Source organism: Amblyraja radiata, chromosome 11 (genome assembly GCF_010909765.2).
Source record: "Amblyraja radiata isolate CabotCenter1 chromosome 11, sAmbRad1.1.pri, whole genome shotgun sequence".
Classification (NCBI taxonomy): domain Eukaryota; kingdom Metazoa; phylum Chordata; class Chondrichthyes; order Rajiformes; family Rajidae; genus Amblyraja; species Amblyraja radiata.
In genome coordinates this window covers 52,420,732-52,442,295 of record NC_045966.1, presented here as the reverse complement: position 1 = coordinate 52,442,295, position 21,564 = coordinate 52,420,732, and positions in this window count along the sequence as shown.

Below are 21,564 nucleotides of genomic sequence, written 5' to 3'. Positions count from 1 at the left end.
TCACTCTTCCATCTCCATCAATACCCACTCCATTCTCCATGATACTTTCCATGCAACTACAGGAGGTACAACATGTGGTCTTTTACAATTCAGGTGCTCAGAATTTCTTCCAAGTAAAACAAGTTCATCCAACTTAGGCACAACATTCAGCTGTTGCAATTTTGCCTCCTTTACGCTGAAGAACATTAATGAAGATTTAGTGGTTGTTTTGCAGAACTCCGCTGTTCAGTCCGTGAGGCTGTTGAACAGTGATACGTTTGTGCTTTTGGGCGGTGGCACCAGTGGCACCCACAAGCTTTTAGTTGCCCGTCTCTTAAATTCTTCAACCCGCTCTCTTTATGATCTCTCTAACCTTTCATTAGATCTGTTGAAAGGTCATTGATCTGAAGTAATATTCCCACCTGATTATTTATGATTGTGGCTAACCCATTTTTATGCCACAACCCAATCACACAATGGATAGCACAACCCATTCATACAATGGCTAATGCTGCCCAAGGCACAAAGGGTGACACTGCCAGTGACAAAATATTGGCTAAAACTACAATGATACAATGGGTAATGTTGCCCAATGGCAGAATAGGTGCCACTGCCCAAAAGCACAAAAGTATCACTGTTCAACAGCACATTGGGTAAAACGGATCTAAAGCACAGCGGGTAACACTACCCAGTAGTGCAATGAGTAGCAGTACCCTCTAATACAATGGATAACACTACCAAGAACAAAATGGGTAAGACTGCCCAGTCACACACAATCTGTGGAACTCTTTGCCACGGAAGGCTGTGGAGGCCAAGTCAATTGATATTTTTAAGGCAGAGATAGTTAGATTCTTGATTAGTACAGGTGTCAGGGGTTATGGGGAGAAGGCAGGAGAATGGGGTGAGGAGGGAGAGATGGATCAGCCATGATCGAATGGCACAGTAGACTTGATGGGCTGAATGGCCTAATTCTGCTCCTATCACTTATGAACATGACCTAGTTAACACTGTCCAATGCCACAATGGGTATTACTGGGGAAGAAATATTGCATGTAAATTTACTCAAGAAAGAGGAGCAGAGCAAATTAGAGTAAAGCTGGGGCAGAGGATAAGAACAAATAGCTTAAGTATTAAGAATCCAGAAAGCTAGGGCTTAAGATAGATCTTCATCTAGTACAGCCTGTTCTGGATAATTTTAAGTTTCTCAGTTATACCAAATTTAATTATTCACTGATATAAATTTACATACAAAATAATTGTCCGTTCAGTAGTGACAAAACTCTTGTTATTACTTATTTAAAAAAACAAGTATGTCAGAAAAAAAACTTTTTTAGCCACAGGCAAGATTACTTACGTTACATAACAAACAAAATAAAGGAAGAAAAATCTTCTCAATATGCACAATTATTAACCATCTATGAACCATTATGAATGAATTCAAAAGTAGAATAAGCTTCAATGAACTAAGGGATTTTTTCACCATTAATTTTTCCCATGTCCTTATAAATAGAATAATAATAGGAGAGGCATGGGATACAATTTATGTCCCAGGAATGAGCTGACCTTTTACTTATTGCCAGCATGGCTTAACACAAAACGATTTGTTTTCTAATTTAAAACTGCTTACAAAGGACCATACAGCATGACTGTGAATGTACGTCACTGGTCATTAAACTATCATCGCTCCATTTAGACTTGAGCAGGCAATGGTACTATTGAGAAGGGACTGTGTTTACCTAACATAATCTATCAACTACTGTATTTGTTTGCCTTTGTTCCGTTAATGGTTCATATTGACCCGTTTACACGCTTAATGGTCTGTGGTCTTCTGTTTGTGCACTAAATGCTCTGCATTCTGCAGTTCATGCATTAATAGTCTGCCTTCTACCGTTTTGTTGCATAGTTTGGCCAAACATAAATGGTCCCAAAGGAATTTGTGGCACCAGCATGAAAAGATTCCGTATTGTTTAATACTAGACATATAATCTGTTCTTTTGGACTCTTGTGTCTTGACCTTTTAACCCAACCAGGGTAGTGTGAATGTCAAGATATGCTCACTGGCTGTCCACATCTTCTTCAATATAGTTGACGCTCCATTTCTTCCCCAACAGAGTGGAACAAATACATCCTCTAGCTTTGCATGTTCAGTTGAGTACATATAAAGTCATAGAGTCAGAGAGCCATACAGCCTTGAAACAGGCGCCTTTGCCATACATGTTCATGCCAAGACCATCTAAGCTATTAGTTAGGAACCCCATGATTAGGAACTGCAATGTGGGCAATCTCCTCTGGTCCCATTTGTCAGTGTCTGGCCATATCCCTCAAACCTTTCCTATCCATGTACCTGTCTTTTAAATGCTATTGTAGTACTTGTCTCAACTACCTCCTTTGGCAATTCATTCCATATACTCATCAACCTCTGAATAAAATAATTGCTCCTCATGTTCTTATTAAATCTTTCCCCTCTCCCCTTAAACTATGTCATCTGGTTCTTAATTCCCCTACCCTGGATTAAAAAAATTGTGCATTCACCCTATCAATTCCCCTCATGATTTTAAAACCTTTATATATCAATCAGCTATCAGTTGGTAAGTTTCAATTAGGTCCTCCCTCATCTTTCTATACTCTAGTGAGTACTGAGCCATCAAACGATCATCATATGTTAACCCGATATAAACCTCCTCTGGACTCCCTCGAACACCAGCACGTCCCTCCTCGGGTATGCAGCCCAAAACTGCTCGCAGGTTCTGGAGAAGGCTCATGGAAATATGGGCATAATAAAAATGGACTACTTTAATAAGCGGTTAATGCTGGGTCAAAGGATCTAATTCTACATCGTATAACTTGGTGTGGGAAATGGTTAAGATGCAGTCAGGAGCTTTATTACCAATGCTGGAGGGTAGGTTCAGGGAAAAGGAAGAAGGAAGACATTCCAGAGACTACATTGCTTTCATTCATCCCAACATCAAACCTGGCATCAACCCATCACATTCATTCCCTTTGTTCTCCCATTCCTCTCCCCACTTTGCAACTTAAAACTCACATGTTTTACTCTTTTCCAGTTCAGATGAAGGATCAGACTTTTCAGACACTTTGAATTTGTAAGATGGTGCGTGAACATGGCGACTCCCGGTCTGCTGTTCCAGAAGAGCACGGCACAGTGGCATAGCAATTGAGTTGCTGTCTTACACTGCCAGAGACCTGGGTTTGATCCTGACTCCGGGTAACCGCATGGGTTTTCTCCAGGTGCTCCAGTTTCCTCCTACATTCCAAATGTGCGCAGGTTTGTAGATTAGTTGACTTCTGTAAACTGTTCCTAATGTGTAGGATAGAACTAGTGTATGGGTGATTGATGGTCATTGCAGACTCAGTGGTTAGTGTCTCCACACTATCTCCAAAACAAATACTAAAAATTAAAAAGAGGATTTATTGTACTCATGTCCAGCATGATTTGACTAGGTAGCACGCAGAACCAGCTTGGTACACTTGACAATAACTAAAGTAAACTAAACTAATACTCTTCTATTCCCATCCAGCCTAAAAAAAACAGCCATAAGAAAACAGAGACTATCCGAGAAAATCAAAGAAATTACACCAAGTCCTCATTGTCCACTAACTTGCCGTCTGTAAACGTGTATTGGTGAGGTCAGCCCTCGATACTGTTTTGAGTATTTCCAGATGTTTTGAGGTGTCCCAAAAAGCTCCAAAGGCTTCCAAAAGAGCAGGAACGACACCAATGTATTCTCATATCTCGCTCAGTTTCACATTGGAAAACATTGCACGGTTCTTTGCAGTATAATTTTAGCACTTTAAAGTATTAATTTGCCAGTCAAAAATCCAAATGGAAAATCAATGTGTCATGTAATCCTTTTAGGTATTTAAACATTTTAATGCATTTCTTAATGCATATTACGTACATCAGTCACTGCAGTATTACTTGGTGTCCTTAATGATGCTGTGCTCTACATAATCTCCCGTTCGGCCCATTTTACAGTTTTGAAATTTACTTTAATAAATCCTGTAATTTATAATTCGGCATAACAAAATCGGTTAGGTTTTCCCCAAAATCTTAACAGGGCAGCTGCTATTCTTAAATACAAATATCCAGTCATCTGTATCATATAAGCTGGGTATGACAACGTTCCTATACTATATAACTACCTCGAATAGGTTTGGCAGAAGAGTCTTTGAAATGACTGTTTCACTCTCTGCAGATGTTTAGTATTTCCAGTGCTTAGATTTTATTTCATATTTCCAAATTTAGCTTTTTTTTTTGATTTTCAGAGTAGGCTTGCTTCATAGAATGTTTGCCACTTAAATCCATAATAAAAACTTTCATAAGATAAATTATAATCAGTTATTTTATTCAACAAGTTCAATTGGATCTTCACATAATCACTTGAAGATGAAATAAAACCTGAACTGTCTTCAATAGATTATCCTGCCTGATGTAAACTGCTTAATATTTCAGTCTTGTTTTACAATCTGCCTTTTCTGGAGTCGTTTTACCTTAACATCCCAGTGAGGGGCTAATGCAGTGTTTTATTTCCTCACTGTAAACAGTAAGACATTGCTTGAATGCCTTCTAATACAAGAAACGTGCGTTGTCCGCTAAAAAGCATCCTACATATTTGCTTATATATTGACGATGAGTAAACAGCATCTAGACTACCTTACCTTATCAATGATATATGGTATCAGATTCCTGTCTTGTTTAAAATAATGAAAATCTATTTTCTTTCTCAAATACATTAAACGTTTCTCTCCAAAATTCTTTCTCTGGAAAAATCAAGTTAAACAAATATATAAGTTTTCATTCTAATGGAATATTTTGCAGTATCAAGATGCCACAATGTGCTTTAGAGACAATGAAATGCTTCTAGTGTAGTTGAATGCAGTCTTGCTGGAGAAGTCAATTTACACCAGCAAGTTCCTACACAAACCAAGTACATAATGACAAGATAATTTGTATGGAAGAATAAATGCTGATGAAGAGAATAGGTGTATTCTTTGAAATATTCCCATGAGATCTTATGATTTCTATTTGTGAGAGCAAAAAAGACTTTAGTTAAATGTCACCTTTCAAAGACAGAACCTGCGGTCATAGTGCTGCAGCGGTAGAGTTGCTGCCTTACAGCGCATGCAACGCCGGAGACCCGGGTTCGATCCCGACTACAGGTGCTGTTGTGGAAAGGAAAGAAGAACAATTACACTAATTAGTAACTCTCCTCAGCATCCTGGGAATGCCCCAGGTGGCCTGGACTAATAGCTTTTTGGCCATGAGCTATGAGTTTGCTCGAAGGGGGAATAGTAGTAACCGTTGGGTGTGCACCCACATTCTCCACAACAGCGGGGGAAGGCATACCATTGGTACCAATACCCCTAAACCAGACCAAAGCTATGGCCGTATACTGCTTTCACAATGGAACTTCTACTAGCAGGTGCAGAGAGAACAAAAGGACAAATGGTGAGAAAATTGTGTATCCCATTCTCTATTACGAGACCACCACGAGCAGTAAATGGAACACACTTTGGATGTTGATCATGGGCATACCCTGGGCTGCCAGGGATGCCACCAGGAGATGACTCCACTTTTGACATGAGGTTGGGTAAGAACGACAACTGGAGAGGATGCTGCTATCTGGCTTATGTCGTTCCCCACACTCATATGGTGCAACAACTAACTGAGTTGTCCCTTCCCTTAAGAACAAGATGGGGCATATCAGAATCAGAACGATTTTGGATGATTGCCTTCCCATTCTGGGGGACTGCTCATGCCTTGCGAGAATTGATCAATATGGCCTCCGCCATGGAGACGTTGGCAAATGCAACCGTTAGTGCCTTAACAGATGTAAATAAGGCCATGACGTCTATTACAGCAGAGAATGTTGCCATCCGCACTATGGCCTTACAAAATCACATGGCATTGGACAGAAAATGGAGGCACCTGTGCTATCATAAACCGTGAGCTTATATCCCCGATGAGACTACAAATATCACCGACCTTGCTACCCACATTTCCCAAGAAATTGAGAAAACCCATAAGGTTGACTATGACATGCATGGGTACAATTAAATAAATGGGAGATGCTGGCCATTCAGTTGGCTTGATGGACTTTGGAATACTATATTACACTATGGCTCTATCTTTTTATTAATCATCGCTCTAAATTTTTATTGTAAATTGCTTACGACCATTATGTACCAACCGGGGATTGCGAATGTTATCATAAACTGATAAAGAGAAGGAATGTGGAAGTTAATAATGATTTCAAAATAAAAATGGATTCCGATGAAACTAAGACAGGCTTTCACCGCCTTCTATTAAATTGCTAGCTAGCAAAAAAGCATTAACCCTTGCTTTCAGTACATTAACAAGGTCAGCAGACTGTCAATGTCCTCTTTCCAATAACATAAGCGAGATAACAAGCACAAATTTCACGAATGTCTCCTCTATAACATAGGAACTAACCCTTGTTCCACAAGATTATGATGTGCGTCGTAAATAGAAAAAACAAAAATGCTTGTTCTGCAGAAATATAACCTTCTCATATAACCATATATGGCTAACTCGTCCCCTCTCAGAACCCGTCAATCTTCTGATGCTGTCAATCTTAAGGATCTGTCAATCTTAAGAATCAAGAGGCTGTACTAAACTTTATAGATAACTTATTGCTGAATCATCGAGTAAAGAGGTATATACACATGTACTGAAACCATTGTCCCTTTGTGTGGGACATCTCTGTATAGTCTGTTGTCAAAGGTTCAAAGGTTCAAAGGTTGATTTATTGTCACATACACCTAGATGTAGTGAAATTCTTTTTGCCAATGCAGCACATTAAAAAAGGAATACAAACATAACAATAATAAATAGCTTTAACATAAAAAACATCCCCCCACAATGGTTCCCATTATGGGGGAAGGCACAAAGTCCAGTCCCATCCCCACTGTCCACCCATAGTCGGGCCTATTGAGGCCTCCACAGTTGCCTCTACGGAGGACCGATGTTCCAGGCCGTCCTCGCCGGGTGATGATGTTCCGGCGTCGGGAGAGTCCTCCCAGCGGCCTGGGAACCCTGGAACGGCCGCCTCCCTACTCGAGACCGTGGCTTCCGGAGCCGACAAGGCCGCGCCGAATGGAGCTCAACTGGCGATCTCGTCGCGAGATCCCAGGCTCCCGATGTAAAGTTTCAGCGCCGCCGCCCGCAACTCCGCGATGTTTTTAACGCCGGTCCCAACTCACCGGAGTTCCAGCGCGGCGACCCAGGCAAGGCACCGCCCGCCCCGCAATGGTGCTCCAGCGCTGCACTGCCGTCCTCACACCCGTAGCTCCGCCGCCGCCGATGCCGGTGCCGATGCCGAGGCTCCGGACGGCCCCGTCGCTCCGCAGCCGCCGCCGATGCCGATGCCGAGGATCCGGGCGGTCCCCTCAGGAAATGCCGCTCCAGGCCCGCTGGTAGGCCGCGAGGACGGGTCGAAAGTGCAGCCCGGAGAAAAGCTGCATCTCCGACCCTGAATACTGTTAAGAGTTTTACCACACCCGCCTGGCGAAATAAAAAGATTACTGTTTATACTGATTTTATTCGTGTTTTTGTCTGTTTAAGTATATTTGGGCCACACCACTGTCTCTACGGAGTTTGTACGTTCGCCCCGTGACCTGCATGGGTTTTCTCCGAGATCTTCGGTTTCCTCCCACACTCCAAAGATGTACAGGTTTGCAGATTAATTGGCTTGTAAATGTAAAAATTGTCCCTAGTGGATGTAGGATGGTGTTAATGTGCGGAGATCGCTGGTCGGCTCGGACCCGGTGGGCCGATGGGCCTATTTCCGCGCTGTATCTCTAATCTAAACTAAACAGAACAGCTATATCTCACTGGAAGGTAAACTTAGATTTTTGTGATCATAATTCTGGAATGAGACTTAAATCTTAACCATGACATATGTTTTGACACTTGTAAGATTCAGCTATGATTATCACACAGAAATATGCCTGAGCACCAGGCAGTGTGATAACCGTACCTGAAGTGTGAAGAATGGAATGTGCTTAGAATGATTAATTCTAAGCAAATGTATAACCTTAAGGAAGGTAATGTGAGATTTTTTTTGTGAGTGTTGTGCTTTAAGTTTCAACTGATTAGCTCAACCATCTTATTTTTTTTACAATACCTCTGGGACTTCTGGAGATTTTTACATTTTAAAACTAAGACGATACAGGAGGTCATAGAACCCGATTATTATTTATCTTCTGGCAGTTATAGAGGAATTAGAATATTGCTACATTGTCTTTTTTTTTTTTGCTGAGTCTGTCTATCCATTGTGCGGCTGTTTGATATTTGGCATGTCTAAGTGTCAGCTAATTTCTAAAAGAATTCTGCAGAGTATAATCATTTTTGTTTAATCCATCTTTGACATGCTTCCCAGAACCAGACATTACCAGACATGCTATAAATCCCCCGTATGCCTCACCCAGGAGCAATGGAATTGAAACACAGCTCTGCCCTTGTCTTGATCCCGGCTCAACTGAACTATACCTGCAATTTAACATAAAAATTCATATACATTCCCTTCACTTTGTGACTTTTATTTCAAAGTTTTGGACTACTTGGGATAATAACCCGTGCTATTTGCCCGACAGAGCACTCTCAAATTCTCAGCCTCGAGTTGGAGTTTTGTGTCGCAGATTATAGGTTCAAGCTGTATCCAATGTCAGAGTAAATATTGTGGACTTATGGTTCTCAACTGATGAAGTGCCACACTCATCAGAATTATCATATACAGAGGAGGAAATCGCAAGATGGAATGGACTCCAAGCACACTAAAGGTGACCTGGTGTTGACCTCAACCAACATAGACTTGGTTTGTACTCTGCATTGGGATTTATGGGGAGCACTACATCTCAACCAGTAGCAAGTGGCTTATAGATACAGAGAGCAAATGTAGGACAAATTCAAGGCTGTGAGGCAGCATTATATGAAAGTAAATCCTTTCCTTCCTGTAAATGCCAAGCAACTGGAATCAGATGTGATGGATTGCTTCAAAAAAAAAATTAAGTAGACCCCTGATGGATCAGTTAATAAAGCCAAAAAGCCATAGAGATCTAAACAGCTTGGTTTATGATAGCTTTGTTGATTTCAGTCAGTTGCTGTAATACAACTGGTGTCAACACTCCTGGGTTAGGCAAAGAAATATTAGACAGAGTTCAAGCTCCTGGCCATGGTCTATTCATTATTGATGGAAGGTTCAGGGCATGGCTGCAGGATACATATAATATTTGGTTCAGTTGCAATTGATTTGGTTGCAATTTTCCCCAGAATTAAACACCGATTCCCCACAATACTAATAACCTGACATGGTCGGGAGTTTGGAGATGCCAAACTGGAAATATTCTGGACTACTTTGTGTTATTCAGATGTCAACATGAGTTTCGATGTTACGTAGCATTAAAATACATTTTCCAGTGAACCCAGTAGGTTTATAGAGAATGCGAGTATCTGGACACCTAATAAGTCAGAAATGAGCAAGGAGCTCGGTCCCCAGAATTGGAAGGGGTAGTTATAGAGCCCTGGAGCCATATAACTTGGAGACAGGCACTGTGGCTCAACCTGTCTTTGCCAAACAAGTAGGCATTCTGGACTAATCCCATTTGCATGCATTTGGCCCATATCGCTCCAAACCCTGCCTATCCATATTTCTTTCCAAATGTCTTTTGAAGGTTGTAATTATATCCACCTCTATAGTGCCCTTTGGTAGTTCATTCCAGATATAGATGACCAAATGAGTGACAAAGTAGTCCCTGAGGTCCTTCTTAAATCTTTCCCCTTGTCACTTTAAGCCTATGCCATATAGTTTTAGAATAATCTAAACTGGGAAAAAGGTTGTGAGCATTCACTTCATCATTTTTTTATACTTCAAGAGGACACCCCTCAGCTTCCTTAGCTCCAAAGACAAAAGTCCCCATCTATCCAACTTACCCCTGCAACTGAAGGCCACTTGAGGTACCATCCTGGTGAATACTTTCGGCACCATTTCCAACTTAATAACATCCTTGTGGATGCCTAGAATTGCACAGTGCCCCAAGTGTGATCTCACCAATGACTTGTTCAGCTGTATCATGATGCCCCTACTTTTGTACTCAATATCCTTCCCAACGAAGACAAGTGGACCAAACACATTCTACACTACCATGTCCATCTGAACCACCATTTTCAAGGAGCTGTACTCCTAGATCTCTGTTCTACAACACTAACAACAGTTAACTACACTGTCATCCAAATTGTTAATGTAGATGACAAACAACAGTATCAATATCTGTTGTGCACTGCTGGTCACAGGCCTCAGTCAACAAAACAATCCTCCACAATTATCCTTTGACTCCATCCTCCATGTCAATTTTGAATCCAATTGGCCAGTTCATCTTGGATTCCATGTGATCTAACTTTCCAGACCAGCATATCATGTGAGACCTTGTCAAAGGCCTTGCTGAAGTCCATATGGACAATATCTACTGGCCTGCCCAGCCCACTTGAATGCAAAGGTCGCATGCTCGTGGGACGGGCGCTTTAAGCCCTTTAATTCTGCTCTTGCTCTGCCTTTTCCCAGAAGGAATAAGGATCTGAGGATGCACCTGGTCAGGCCCCGAGGATCTATCCACCTCAATGCACTTGAAAACCACCAATAGCCCGTCTTTGTTAATTTGTATAAGGTATCACAATTCACCTACCATGATCTCCTCCTCAGTAAAAATGGATGAGAAATATTAATTTAATATTATCCCCGTCTCTTACAGCTCTACATAAAGATCTCATTCTGATCTTAATGGGAGGCTATTCTCTTCCTAGCCACCCTTTTACTCTTAATAAACTTGAAAATTTGCTTAGGATTTTCTGTTGCTTTGTCTGGTGGATCCATTTCATGTCCTATTTTTGTCCTCCTGTTTGTCTTCCTATGTATATTCCTATACTTCTTATAATCACCTAGGGATGCACCTGATCCCGACTGCCTAAACCTGATGTATGCCAATTACTTTTTCCAGACCAGAGCTTCATCATCTCGTCAGCCAGGATGCCCTAAACGTTCCACCTTGTTCCTCACCTGAACAGGAACATGCAGCTCAACTATTTCCACAGGCTTACCCAGAAAATATTCCCCCTCGGATTCCTATGAAATCATTCGCTCTCGCTTAAACCTATGTTCTCTGGTTCTTAATTCTCATACCCTGGGTAAGGGACTCTGTATATCTACATCTATTCCCCTCATAACCTTATACATCTCTATAACTTCACCCCTCAACCTCTTGCACTCCAAGGAATAAAGTCCTAGCATGTCCAACCTCTCCCTATAGCTCAGGCCCTGGTGATATCCTTGCAAATCTTTTCTGCACATTTTCCAGCTTAAATTTCAATTCATTAACTCCAAGTAACTGTCTCAGGGTCATTCAGCTCATGGCTAGCATAACACCCAATCTTTATTTAGTCAAGTTGGCGGATAAGAAAAAGTACTTGGGAAGAAGGAATACAAGGTAGTCAATTCTGCTGCTCAACTCATACATTCTCCTTCAAGTCATACATTATTTTGACTTGGAGATAAGTTGCCATTTCTGAGCATCACTGGGTCAAAATCCTGAAACTGCCAACCCAATAATATTGTGGTGGTACTTTCATCAAAATTCTGCAGCAATACCGAAAGGTCGTTCCCTACCACATTTTACAAGGATAACTATAGGTAGGCAACTAATGCTGATTTTGCCAATGACACATTCCATAAATGAATGAAGGTACTTACTGTTATATTCCAGACGGCAGAATGAATAACAAATTACATGCAGGTTGCCTGGATCATGAGAGAGAGAGAGAGAGAGATTTATTACCCAACATTCCCTGCTTATATTGAGCACCAACTCATTAACATACATGAATACATTACACTGCTCTCCTTTTTTTGTATTAAATCTAAGTACAGTTACAATTTTGTTGTTGTGATACTTGATTTAAACCAGTATTTATGAAATCTTAAATGATAAACATAATATATTTATTTTACCTATCTACACATTTTCGTTCTACTTATACAGTGAGTTACTTAACTTAGAAACCTAATCTGACTACTGGTTTACGGATCCTGCCTGATCGTCTAACAGTAACAGGTGTAACAGGTTTAGGTGCCGACTCAACTGTTGGCTCGTTTGGCTCTGTTTTAGTACCCTGACTTTGACCAGAGGAATCTGTTTCTTTGTCTGTACTAACTGAACTTTGTATTCAATCACAGTGGTCTCTTCCAACTCACTTTCAGATTTTAAAAAATCAGGGATTAGGACTTCATGCTCAGTTTTTAGTTCATCTTTGGCTGGAATCATCTGATCAACATGAACACTTTTTATCCTATCTCCAACTGCAACTAAGTATCTTTTTATTCCACACACTTCCACTATTTTCCCAACATCCCATTTGTCTCGACTGGACTTTGTGGGAGGACTTAGAACACGAACCTGCTCATCTGGCTTGAAGTACCTCTTTTTGTGGGAGCCAAAATGGCATTTTTTACTTAACTGTTTTGTTCAAGTCTCAAGGCCAAATTGGGTGGAACTAGACTGAGGCGTATTCTTAGCTTTCTCTTCATCAACAATTCTGCAGGTGAGTAACCTGTTGTGTGGTTCTGTACTTCAGCAAGAAACTAGTTAAACGATGTTTCATGCTGAGCTTTGAACTACCCTGCAAAACCCGTTTCTGGAGAGCGTCTTGGACAACTAACAGGCCTTTCCACTACCCCGTTGGAGGCTGGATGGTATGGGGGAACAAGTGTGTGTTTTACACCATTCTGCTGCATGAACTTTTTGAACCGTTCTGAACGAAACTGAGAGCCGTTATCAGAAACAAGTTCTTCCGGTAAACCATGGCATGCAAAAATCTCAACTCATCTATGGTACACTCAGTAGTAGGGCTTGACCCCATATGCGTAACCTCAATCCATTTGGAATGACTATCTACTAGTACCAGAAAGTGCTCATTACCCTTTTCACAAAAATTTACATGAACTCTCTGAAAAGGTCTACTTGGCTATGACCAGGGTTGCAGTGTTGTTTTTGGTGGTTTACTCCAGCAATTTTAGCAGACACTACATTTGCTCACCAGTGACTCAATGTCAATGTCAATACCAGGCCAATACACAAAACTTCTGGCAATTGACTTCATGCTTACTATGCCAGGATGTTCGGCATGAAGTTCATTCATAATTTTGTTTCTCAAAGATTCTGGTACAACCACTCTATAACCCCACTTAATGCATCTCTGCTCACATGATAATTCATGGCGTCGATTATGGAAAGGCTTCAGCTCGGAGTTCAGAACCAAGTTCAATCCACTATCGATTTCAGTCCAACCATTCAATGTCTGTTCATAGACCCACTTCAGCACAGTGTCTTTCTTTGTTTCTGCTGCAATTTCTGTTGCAGTCACCGGAAAGTCTTCATCTACAACTTGCAGTGTGTAGATTGAGTTCTCACTTCCCATGTCAGAGATCTCATGGGGCAACCGGGACAACGCATCTGCAACTGCTTTGCACTTGGAGCTCCTGTACTCAACCTTGTAGTCATTCTGGAACAGCAAAATTGCCCAACGCTGCATCCTTGATGGTTGGTGGGCAACGCGACTCGCGTCGCAGCGGCCTCTGCAGTCCGTCTGTCTTTTTATTATTTTTTGTCTCGTTTGAATGTAGTTTTTATTTTATTTTTTGTGTATGCGTGTGGGTACGTGCGTGGGGGGCGGGGGGCGGGGGAAACTTAAAAAATCTATCTCCTGCACGGAGAACTCGACCTTTTCTCTGACGGGTCTCCGTTGTCGTTGGGGCCTAGCACCGTGGAGCGGCCTCCAGCAGGAACGACCTGGGGCTCCAGTCACGGAGCTGCAGACCTACTCACCATCGCGGAGCTGGCCGAGTTCGGAGCTGGAGGAGCGGTGGTGGCGCGCTGCTGCGACCCGACCCCGGGGATTCGGAGGCTTACCGCAGGTCTGGTGGACAGGAACACCGGGAGACGCGGGTCCCTGCTGGGAGATCGCTTTTCGGGGCTTCCGCAACAAGTCACCAGAAAGTCTTCATCTACAACTTGCAGTGTGTAGATTGAGTTCTCACTTCCCATGTCAGAGATCTCATGGGGCAACCGGGACAACGCATCTGCAACTGCTCCAGCAGGAACGACCTGGGGTTTGAACCTCAATGGGGTTCAAATGACAAATAAATTGTATTGTATTGCATTTGATGCCACCTTGGAAGGTATAGCTGACTCGGGACCGAGTATCACTTGTAGTGGTTTGTGATCAGTCACTAGGGTGACGAAACTGATGGAATTTCTTGATTCTGAACACGATGCCAAGTGCTTCCTTTTCTATCTGTGCATAATTACGCTCACTCGGTGATAAGGTGCGGGATGCAAAAACAATAGGCTTTTCCTGTCCGTCATTCATTACGTGGGAGATCGCTGCACCGACACCATAGCTTGATGCATCACAAGCAAGTTTCATCTCATGTGTCGTATCGTAGTGAACAAGGAGTTTGAACTTGTCAAGTTTTCCTTGCAGATGTCATATGCACATTGCTGTTCCTTTCCCTACGTCCATTTTACATCTTTTTATAGCAGATGATGTAGTGGCTTTAGCACAGTTGCTAAATCTGGAAGGAACCGTGCATAGAACTGCACCATCCCAAGGAATGATCGTAGCTCTGACACATTGCTGGGTTTTGGAGCATTCACTATTGCTTCCACTTTTGCCTTCACAAGGCGAAGTCCGTTGGCGTCTACTTTGAGTCCAAGGTACTCTGACTGCGCGTGCACATTTACTTTGATGTAGTTTGACATTGTGGCAGTTAGGTCATGTGAGAACGTGCTTGAGGATTTCCAGATGTTCTACCATGCCCTCTGTGAATATCAGTAGGTCATCCTGTTTGCACACACAGTGCGGAATGCCTTGTAACATTTTGTCCATGACAGACTGGATAACCTTTGGGGAAGATTTAACACCATAGGGCAGCTTTGGTTATGAATACAAGCCCTTATGTGTGTTGAAAATGAAGTACTACTGACTTTCCTTGCCCACATTGAGTTGGGCATAAGCGTGAGACAAATCCAGTTTAGTGAAGACTCTTGCTACGCTAAGTTCTGCGTACAGATCTTGCGAGGTTGTTAACAGATATTGTTCGTCATCAATGGCTGGTTGATTGCGACTTTGTAATCACCACATAGTCAAACAGTTTTGTCAGCCTTGGGTAAGGCCACAATTGGCGTTGCCCAGTTACTCTGGTCTGTCTTCACGAGTACTCCATTCCGTTCTAACCTGTCAATTTCTTCCTCCACTTGTTGCTTTAGTGCATATGGTACAGGTCTTGGACGACAATACACAGGTCTCACATCTTGCTTAAGTCGAATGTGTGCAGAGTACCCTGTTATTCCCGTGTAACTGTCAGCAAAAATGTTTGCATGTTTGCTTAGGACGTTTTCAAGATGTGATTTGGACAAATTGACGCTGAAAATGTTCTTCTACTCTAACTCTACTCTACTCAGCCAATCCTTTCCAAGGAGGGTTGGTTTATTTCTGTAGCTGGCCACTATGATGGGCAGTGTTACAGACTGACCATTATGCTGAACTTTATAGTCCATTTGTTCACATGTCCAAAACTTTGCCAGAGTAGGTTCTCAGCTTGACCTTACTCAAACAATGGTATCTGTGGGAACTTTGTTTCATACAGGTCTCTGCTCATGACCAAACAATCTGCTGCTGTGTCAATACACATATCAATTAACTGTTCATTTATCAATAGTTTATTTCGAAAGTCCTTGCCTTTGCTGGTTGTAGGCTTATCGATGTGGTTGCATAAATGGTGTACAATCCAAGTTCATTTCCATCTGGGTTCACCTCCAAGCTGTGAACTCCTTTCTGGAGTTGTTGCTTGTTTCCCGCAGATTGTTGGTTTCCTGTTTTAAGCCTGGCCCGACATTGGCTGAGGCGATATGGCCTTTCTTCTGGCAGTTATAGCACTTGGCCATTTTGAACGGACAAAATTGGGATGAGTGATTACCGTTGCAACGATAACAACTGGCTGAACTCGGCTCCCCGCCATACTTTGGTTTAGCGCCTCTTGGTTTGGCCCTTGTGACTGTAAACGGCCATTGCAGACCATGGTGGACGAAACTCGCGAGCATTCTTTGATGCCATCTCCATTGTGGTAGCAATCTTGCATGCTTTCTCGAATGTAAGATCTGGAGAGTTCATGAGTTTGGACTGAATTCGTTCATCCACTAGACCACAAACAAATCTGTCGCATAGTGCGCGTCCGAGAAAGGTTCCAAAGTTACAGTGCACAGTTAATTTTTTCACGGCAACAATGTACTCATTGATTGTCTCATTCTGCTTCTGGTTTCTAGTGCCAAATTTATAGCTTTCTGCAATTTCCAGAGGCTTTGGGTTGCAGTGCTCCTCCAACTTTCTTCATAATGTCATTAAATGGCACATCTTTTGCCTCCAAGGGCACAAGGAGATTCAGGAGTGTGCCGTACACTTCAGGACCGATGTCCGTGAGCAGAATCACTTCCATGCGTTCGCAAACGGCCTTATTTGTTTCAATCACTATCTCTGCTTCACCACTAATCTCCATTATGTTGTTTACCGTGAAAAACATGTTTGCTCTCGCCATATAGGAGCTGAACAGCTCTCTACTCTTGTCAAAAGTGCCAAGGTTTCCGATGTTCCCATGGATGCTGCCATTCTCTTTTTTATTTTATTTTTTTTTTATTTTTTTTATTTATTTTTTATTTTTTTTAAAGTCGCTTCAAAAACCCCTATTTACTCTCTGTTCTGGTGTAACAATTCGCCTAAAACTAAGCTGTACTAAAACTAAGGCTATTCAGCTTGAGGAACTCCACAAAAAATCTTATACAATCCCAAGGATGGTATCTTGCCACATAGACACAACAGAGATAGCCTGACAAACTCTGGACGATTTGTCCAGCTGCTGTTTTAAACTACAGTCCCCTGCATAGAAGAATCTGCGGCCTATCATGTCCAGCTCGCAAACAACAGCGACACAACTCCGTATTTACTGTTTAAAATGTTAAACAATACTGCATGTTGCAAAACTGTCCTGCACTGTAGTTAACGGATCAGTTCAAACTCTATCCCATCCTCGTCGCCAATTTTGTTATATTCCGGACGGCAGAATGAATAACAACTTACACACAGGTTGCCTGGATCACGAGAGAGATTTATTACCCAACATTCTCTGCTTGTATTGAGCACCAACTCATTAACATATACATGAATATGTATGAATACGTTACACTGACTGGGCTCACTGATGGAAGGATGGAGAATTGTGAGCCAAGCAGCAATGATAAGAACAGCTTCTGTAAAGGAGGTAGGATAGTTTGAAGAAAAACATTTGGAGAAAAGCTCCTCAATGCTCATGATAGTTCAACAATTCCAACCAGCTGCTAAATTAGCAAACAGAGCATACTGCAACCACTATTCAGCCAGACCAATCATTCTAATGTTAAATAATTGGCTGATACGTCAGCAGATACCACAGAAAGGATTGCACCCTTATTATGAATAAATAATAATCCAAAAAAGCTCTAAGGAAGGGTTATCAAACAAAAAGACTTTGGAAGGTTACCTTCCATTCCTATGTATTTTCTCATTAACAGAAGATTGTCATCACCAATTTATTTTAAAATAATTTTGGACTCATTGGAGTTTAGTTTTACGCTGCAAATGCACTGGTTTTTGTATACATGCTCATTTCCTTCCTGCCCTATATTAGTTCAATCATTAACACATCTAAAATAAACTGTTTGATTAGCACACAAAGAAATGTTATATAGACATTTCAATCAGTGCAATCCCAGAGGAAATTAATCCGTCGTTAAGCAACATTTACAGATGTTTGCTGGTATAGTAATTCTGATCACTAAGATTTTAGATCTCAGCTACCCATGGTAACAAAATAGAGAGCAATCATGTGAAGTCTTAAATAATTGGTTCCTTATTATCCCAATCAGGCAATTTCTGCTGCGGTGTGCATTTAATGTTTTTGCCAGTTCTTGGTACTTCTGGATTAGTAGTTGGGCAAATAAATAGAAACAGGATTGAGTTAGAACCAGCTGCAGTGACCGCAGCACATCAGGCATTGCTGGCCAGTTAAACAGGACAGTGTTCCAGCCCGCATTCACAGTTTGACCAATATATTAAACAAAAAACATGTTTGCGTGTTCTTAATGTAAGCAGATTTCATGAGTCTCCAAGGATGGTGTCAAAAATTCCAGTTGTTTTCATTAACCTGGAACCTCTAATTTAAAGCAGAAAAACTCAAGAAGAGAAAGGAAGTGGCTGCCTAGACACTGATTGCTGCAGCTTAAACTCCCAGAAAACTGGTCCCAGGTGACCCTTAATAGGTGCAAGCGACATTTGGAGATAATTTGCATCTATAATTTGGCAGTGAATAATAGCAATTTAGTGTCTGGTCACTAGTCAATAGTAATGATTAACAGATTCTTGATTAGTAAAGGGTTTCAGGGGTTATGGGGAGAAGGCAGGAGAAAGCGGTTGGGGGAAAATGATAGGTCAGCCATGATTGAATGGCGGGGTAGACTTGATGGGCCGTATGGCCTAACTCTGCTCCTATAATTTAAGAACATAAGAACTCATGACCATTGTTAATCTTCTGTGTGACTATCTCGGGATAATTGAACCGGGGATCTGAACGTAAAGTGCTCCATTGTTTAACTGATAAAAGGAGCACAATTTGGTCACTGAATGAATCACAGATAACAGCAAATGGAAGTGGTATTGGAATTTTCCTGGTTAGGTGTTCAGGCTTGTTAGTTTCAGGTAATCAGAGGTGTTTATAGAGTCATCGAGTCATACAGCACAGTAACAGCTCCTCCGGCCCAATTTCACATTCATAAGTTATAGGAGTAGAATTTGGCCATTTGACCCATCAAGTGTATTCTGCCATTCAATCATGGCTGACCTCTGCCTCCAAATCCCATTTTCCTGCCTTCTCCCCATAACCCTTGACACCCATTCTAATCAAGAATATGTCTATCTCTGCCTTAAAAATATTCGCTGACTAGGCCTCCACAGTCCTCTGTGGCAATGAGTTCCACTTATTACCTACCCTCTGACTAAAGAGGTTCCTCCTCACCTCCTTTCTAAAAGAGCGCCCTTTATTTATGGAGCTATGACCTCTGGTCCTAGACTCTCCCACCAGTGGAAACATTCTTTCCACATCCACTCTATCTATGCCTTTCATTATTTTGTACGTTTCAATTAAGTCCCCTCCTCAACCTTCTAAACTCCAGCGAGTAGAGGCCCAGTGCTGTCAAACGCTCATCATATGCTAACCCACTTATTCCTGGAATCATTCTTGTAAACAATGATTTATCCATGCCGACCAAAATGCCCATCTACTGTATGCGAGTCCCATTTTTCCACATGTGACCCATATCCCTCTAAACCTTCCCCTTCTATATACCTGACCTGCCCAAATGTAATTTAAATGTTGGTATTGCACCTGCCTCAACTACATCCTCTGGCAGCTCATTCGTCTATGTGAAAGAAGGTGGTGTATATCTATGGTCTCAATTTACAGGGTCAATAAAATCCTATGATACCTATTTTTTGGATAGTACTGGTGCCGAGTTCATGCTAAAAATTTGCGATCATTGTATATCCACACAATTGTAACGCATGTCATATTGGCTGCCTTTTAGTAAAGATACTTAGCATATACACCCCTCTACCCAAAGGCTAAATCTAATATGGATAGGTCATTATATAAAGATAATCTGAAGGCACCACTATTAAACTGGAACTCTATGCTCCAGCTAACAATCTTTCTCAAAAAGAGGAAATGCTGGAATCACTCGTATGTAAGAAGGAACTGTTTAAATAGAGGTCTAGAGAGGATAGAAGGCCATTCTGGGGAATAACACTGAAGAAGGGTCTTGACACAAAACATCACCCATTCCTTCTCTCCAGAGATGCTGCTTGTCCTGCTGAGTTACTCCATCTTTGTGTCTATGCAGATAACACTCAGCAGGTTGGGCAGCATATGTGGAAAAAGGATCAGAGATAGCTTCTCTGTACTGAATCATTTTTATCAGAACTGTGATTCTGAGGGGCACATAAATATACAGAACAAGACATGCTCCTACACTTCAGAAGCATTACTAATTGTTTAATCTCCTATTGTCTTCTAATATTTTCCCCACTTGCAAATTTCCAGCATCACTTCCCCTTCATATGACCTTGATTATGCTTCATGCAATTAACGCCCCAAATCAATGCCAGTTAACAAATGTTAATGAAAGTTCTTTATTGCTATTGTCCCTCTATCTGTTTTCCTCTTCCCTTTGAGAAGTGAAATTCTTACAGTGTTAATGCAGCCAAGAAATGGTCTATTATTGAAAGACAGGGGTATCTCACTTCACCACTGGCATATTGCAGCTGTAAAGGGGTAAAGGTGTGTGGGGAATTCTTATGGTGAATGGTGATTAGTGATTTCATCCCTGGGATCATCTGGTGGGCTGCAGAGATGAGTCTGAACAAATTCCATTTTTAATTGTTCTCCAAGTCTAACAGGTCAAGTGTTTTTTCGCCTCAACATCAATCAAAGACCACAATTCACCTCAAAACCATTTTGCAGTGTCCATTTTGTTATGGATGACTGTAGCTGAACACTTCAAAAAAGACCAGTTCCAGAATATATGACTATATCTCCCAGAATCTTGAAGCTACAGTCATAGTATAAGTGTATATATAGTCACAGTCTACATTATTAATGATTAAACACGGATTGTTTTGTCCAGTGACAAATACTAATGTAACCACACCCCATTCTGAGGTACCCACCTGTTTCAAGAAGGCCACTATCATCCCGGTGCTGAAGAAAAGCAAGATCTCATGCCTTATCGACTACCGTCTAGTGGCCTTGTTATTCACCATCATGAAGTGACTTGAGGCTCGTTATGGAAAGCATTAAATCCAGACAACCAAGCAAACTGAACAAACTGCAGTTTACCTAATGCCCCCACAACAAGTCCATAGCTGATGCCACCTCCATGACCCTCATCCCGGACACACCTGGATAAGACAGACACAAACGTCAGACTTCTTTTAATAGCTCGGTTTCCAATACTATTATTTCACCCAAACTCATCTCCAAACTCATGGAACTTGGAACTTTACAATTGTATCCTCGACTTCCTGACCAACACACCCCAATCAGTGGGGATAGGGGAATAAAATCATCCTTTACAATAATCCTCGCCACTGGTTCTCTGCAAGGATGGATTCTCAGCCCTCTTCTTTACACCTTATACATCCACGACTGTGCAGCCACGCACAAATCCAACTCGATATACAAATTCGCAGATGATACCAGTTGTGGGCAGGATATCAAATAATGACGAGACAGAGTGCAGGGAGGAGATGGAGAAACTCATAACCTGGTGTCAAGACAGCAAACTTTCCCTCAATGTCAGCAAGCCAAAGAAGATTGTGATTGACTTCAGGAAGTGAAGCGGTACACATACAAAATG